The sequence below is a fragment of the Adiantum capillus-veneris genome, chromosome 23, assembly GCF_014529385.1.
Source record: "Adiantum capillus-veneris isolate H3 chromosome 23, ASM1452938v2, whole genome shotgun sequence".
Classification (NCBI taxonomy): Eukaryota; Viridiplantae; Streptophyta; class Polypodiopsida; order Polypodiales; family Pteridaceae; genus Adiantum; species Adiantum capillus-veneris.
Window position 1 is genome coordinate 6,460,041 of NC_140953.1, and position 5,366 is coordinate 6,465,406.

Sequence of the window (5,366 nt, forward strand, 5' to 3'; positions counted from 1 at the left end):
AATTAGGCTTGAATATGATAATATTTTGTTGACCCTTAGCCCCATGTGCTTCTTCACTGCCAATGAATTCATGAACAAAGCTAAATACACATCAATAAAACCAACATGGGGCAACGCGGAACCAACTCAACTCAAATCGAAAAGTCGATCACTAGTGGAAGGGTGAAAAAAAACTAAAAAAATTACTTGCAAAGTGGAATTATTTTAAGAAATTGACATTGTCATTGTAGCATAATATATCTCTCTCTCTGTCACTCTGTCTCTCTCTCTCTCTCTCTATCTATCTATCTATCTCTCTATGGACACTGTATACTCAACAGATCTCAATCATCTATAGGGAAGAAGCCATTTACAGACATAGCACCATCGATTGTGATAAATTGACCATTCACAAATCCTGCAGTGGGGAGGCACAAGAATGCCACTGCAACTGAGGCAGCTTCGAATGGTTCTCCAGCTCGCCTTGGAGGTGTTTGACATATATTTTGCCTTGTTAAGCCCTTGTCTTTAAGCACAAGGGAGCCACAATGGTTACTCAAATTCCATCCTTGGCCCACTCAAGGCAAGATTCTTTGCAATTTGATTCATAGCACCTTTACTTGCAACGTACAGAGAACCAAAACAAATTGCAACAACACCTGCAGGCTGCTACTAATGAAACAAAAGCAACATTTCCCTTTCTCGATGCTTTTAGAAGAGGATGGGCCAGCTGAGCATTTTGATAGGATGACTGGAGATTCATGGAAATGATGAGAGAGAAATATTCTGCCGTGTACTCCACAGTAGGCTTTCTTCTATTCATGCCCACATTATTCACCAGAATATTTAGCTTTCCATTGAAGGCTGAGGAAACATCACCAAAATAAGGCCGAGAGAGAGAGAGACAGAGAGAGAGAGGGTGGGGAGAGAGAGAGACTGCAACTGCGCCGCCTCTACAGGCATCCCGCATGATAAAAGCCCATACTCGTTGGCCTCAAGAGTGCAGTGAAGGGTTTTTTTCCATCTGCGTTTTTGCTTTTAGCTCAGGGTGGCACAGGCGGTTCCCTGTCCTCAGCTTAAGTCGGTGCAAAACACTTAGGGTTGCATTCACGGTGCCCTCGGAATCTGCTCACCTGCCTGCTCCCGAGATGAAGCATCTTCCTCGAGCTTCCCACTCTTCCTCTGATTGTGCACAATCTATTCTCTCTAATGATTGGAATCTCACTTCAATGTGAAGAATGAGGAGCCAGGCTTTATCCTGCAATCATGAAGGTGGTACAAGGCACAATATAGGATGTAACAAATCAGCCTATGAGCGAATTGGCAACTGGATCCACAAGGGAAATTATAAATCAAGCATTGAGAAAGCAAACAAAAGAGTCCCATGATCGACAGGCCACGCTCTTTAATAAGGTGAATGGTGACGTTAACCCTTTATGCTTATTCCTGAGCAGCAGCACTCTTTACGGCAATTTGGCGGGCTCACAAAGTAATTAAGAGATATTGTGCAACATACTTAAATAGAGTTGGCCGGGCTCAGGAGAGCTCATCGCAGTAAATCTACCTACCTATATTCTCTAGCTAGCTACGCATATCCAATATCCACACTCATATCTTTTACTCACATCATTACCAATTATCAATATGATCTCGCAGCTAGCACTGGGATCATCAACCTCCATGAATCTTGCAACGTCCTCTCTTTATGGCAAGAATCCTCATGCACATGAGGACTACGTCTCCCAAGCCCTGACCCTGGAGCAGCTCCTGACGGGTCCTAAGCTGATCATGGATGCGCCACTGCATTACCTTGCGCTGCCGCATGAGGAAGCGTTAACTGATCTTCATGAATATGCAGAAGCTAAATTAGTAGCTGCCACCGCTGGCTGCCAGCTCGGATCAGAAACGGTAGCTACTAGCCAAGCTGCCAAAAGTGGTGAGAGAGTACCCCATGCCTGGCGCACGCGAGACCCACAAGATGGCAGTGGTAGACGAAAATCTGATGGTGGTGATGCAGCAATCCAATAGCACGCCAATGAAAGTCCAGTTGGACCCTTCCAGTGGCCACCCCATTGCCTGCGCCCGCTTTGTGGTGGGCAACTTCTGGCACCGCCTTCTATCGTGGTCAAGTGTGGGCCTCGCTTCAGTTCAAGTCGCTGCTCATCCGCATCAACCCAGGCCAAGACCTGCTCACACACCCCGACAAGATTTAAGCAGCAAGATCTGGCACCTTCAGCACGCAAGATCTTCCCACTCTTCCTCTAATTGGCCAGCTCTTCAACTGCCCGTCCCTTTTATCTCGCTAGCCTCTCAGTCGACTCTGCTCTTTTGAAACCTGCCGAAACCACTCGGCGCCGGCGCGGAATGGTTCCAGCAGGTTTTTTTTATAAAAAACCATCTACATTGCGTAGCTGCAAGGTAGGTCTCCGGCTCCATTTCATTGGCTAGTCAAGTACGGCCTTCGGCGCTGCTCTTGTGAAACCTGTCGAAACCAGTCCGCGTCGGCGCGGAATGGTTCCAACAGGTTTTTGTTTTTTTTATAAAATCATCTACGTTGCGCACCTGTGGCAAGGCAGGTCTCGGGCTCCATTTCATTGGTCAGCCAAGTACGGCACGCTGGCTGGAGTTTTGGGGTTCATTGGGCTTTGATTAGGCTTTGATCAGGTTGCGTTTGACTTTCGAGGCGAAGGCCCGAAGGGTAGCAAGGGCCATGTGCCCGAACTCTCAAGCGTAGGGAGCTAACTTCGAGGTCCATGCAAGGGTAAGGGACTGGACGAGGATGGATTGGGAGAGGATAGGCATGGGCTTTTTATTTATACTACGTGCAAAGAGAAGCCAGGGCTGTAATAAGCGGAGGCATAATTTTCTTGAACACTGGAGTCGCCACCACCTTGAAGACCAAAGTAATACTTTTTATTAAAAAAACCACCCTATCCTCATGACCCTTCCCCTCCCTGGTCTGTTGCTGCAACCAGTCCGCGCCGGCGGGGACAGGTTGCAGCAACAGACCAGGGAGGGGACTTCGGTCATGAGGGTAGGGAGAAGACTAGGGAAGGGTAGGGTCATGCGGGTCATTTCTTTAAAACAAAATGGTTGCAAGAAGACTAGGGAGGGGTAGGGTCATACGGGTAGGGAGAAGACTAGGGAGGGGTAGGGTAATATGGGTAGCTCAGCCATTTCCTTTAAAAAACGTAAAGCAAACTAGGATGTGTTGTAGCATGCGGTGCCACTAGCAAAGAAAGCGGTGTATCAGGTAGAGAAAGCGGCACTACAGACAAGCAAATAGATCAATTGTTTGCCTCTTGGGAAAACAATGGCGAGATGGCATGATGTTGAGGTGTTGACAACGGGTGACAATACGACACCTACAATGTGATGGCGAGCAATGCAAGGGCTTTTTTTTCATGATTAAAGGGACTAGGGCATATGATCAAATGATCAAATCAAGCAGCCTTCTGGAGGTCCCTTCAAGGCACCTATTCAAGCTTTATTTTAACCTTAAATTTGCAATTAGAAGGTCTTAGATAATTAAGAAGTAGCTTAGAAACCATTGTTGCACAAGTTGCTAGGGAACTTAAGCGAGACAACAACCTTTGGTAGCTAGTAAACTGGAGCTTGCCACAACGCTTTTACTGCCTCTTATCAAAATACCTTGCCGCTTTCCTTTTAACTTGGACTCCTCCTAAAATATTTTCTAAGACCTCATGCATGCCAGCATTAACCTCTCAATCAATTTAACTTTCTTTGTACAAGCACTTGCTAAATTTTATGAAAAGAATTCTGTTTTACTTAGATTTTCCACTATAACTATGATTGTATCACTTTCTCTCTCAAGCATAGATATCCAGTTTCCTTCACAACTATTAACTTCCAAAGGAACACTCTCAATGTGATGACACCATTTTAAAAAGATCTAACAACCTACTATGCTTCCTTGGTTGATTTCTCCCATTTCATGGTCTTGTCTTTACAGACAAGCCCCACTTTGCACTTGCAAGCTTCCCTTAAGAATGTCATTGTCTGTAAATCTGTTTGAGTAAAGGAGACTTTAGAAATCCAATTTTTTCACAACTAAGCAAAGCATCAACTAATCATCTACCTATTTCACATGAGCCTCATAGAATGGACCCTTCTCTTGTGTTCCTAGAAAATCTCAACATGGATTAACTGTTAGTCAAGTCTAGTAAAAATCATTAGAAAAATCATACCTCAAGAATCTCGTTGAGATGGTCATGAGGCAGTTGCGTATGCTTGAGCTCATCATGTATTCACTAGGCACATCACTTTATCATTGCCACTACATATGCCATCGATGTAGTTGCAGTAGGTGCATCCACACCTTACTGCTCACATTTCCTCCACCATTTTAGTGTTGAGCTGGCAAGAGGAAAGGGAGGGCCGCTCAAGGGTGCTGCACTATGAAGCTGAGAGAGAGAGAGAGAGAGAGAGAGAGAGAGAGAGAGAGAGAGCGCTTGTTGTTGCTTTATTTTTTTTCTTGCTTACAAAAGTGGAGTTGTTTATGCTTTAGGAGGTTTTCGGATAGTATTGTAAGCTTACAAGGTTACTGTTTTGCAAAATCTAGGTGCCAAGTTTTTGGTGGGCTATTTTTGAGAGGAGGTATGCCACATGGAATTGAATTATATATGTTTCGAATATGAAGAGATCTTTCTTGTGTCTCGAGTATTCAATTTTCATATGGTTCTAAAATCTCATTTTTTGTCAATTAACTGTCAGATTTGTGGTAGTGAAAGTAATGTGCATGGCACATTTTTGTCTTTCATCATTGTTGATCTTGTATCAATTTGCTCGGATTTATCTCTCGTTTTTCTTTTTGCTCGATGATTAGAAACCCCCTTCTCTCTCTATCCCCCTCTTGTAGGGCTCGCCCCCTCCTTGTAGGGATAGTTTTTGTTCACAAACATGCTTTGAAGGAGATTCAAGAGGCGGCAAAGAAGCAACCATATCAGATTTTTACAAACGTATTAAACTGGCCAAATTCAAATGCCCAAAACATGCATGCCAAAGTTTTGCATCTAGATAGCTTGAATCCATAACTACATTTGCAAAATTTTGCCAACACTTCTCATACAAAGTGAGCTTATCGACAAAATTTCATCACCAAAACTAAGATCATGACCTGTACATCTGTCATCCACAAATTCACAACAAGATCAAGTCTAGCAAGTGCAGATACAGACAAAAGGTTCTATTTTATCCAAGGTAAATAAAGTGCATCAACAAGTGTGAAAGAACTGCCATTCACAGGTGTTTGAGGACAGATCGAACGGGCGCCCAACTAGTCGTACACGTAGCTGGACACCACATATGTAATTTATTATTTTGCCGATCTATTGTAGTGATACTCTGTGTAAATCCTAATTCCAAAG

At 44.0% G+C, this 5,366-nt stretch overlaps 1 pseudogene; it reads right to left on the reverse strand.

Moving 5' to 3' along the window:
* Window positions 1–323: 323 nt before the first annotated feature.
* Window positions 324–949, reverse strand: LOC147427370 (tropinone reductase homolog At2g29330 pseudogene; annotated as a pseudogene).
* Window positions 950–5,366: the final 4,417 nt, after the last annotated feature.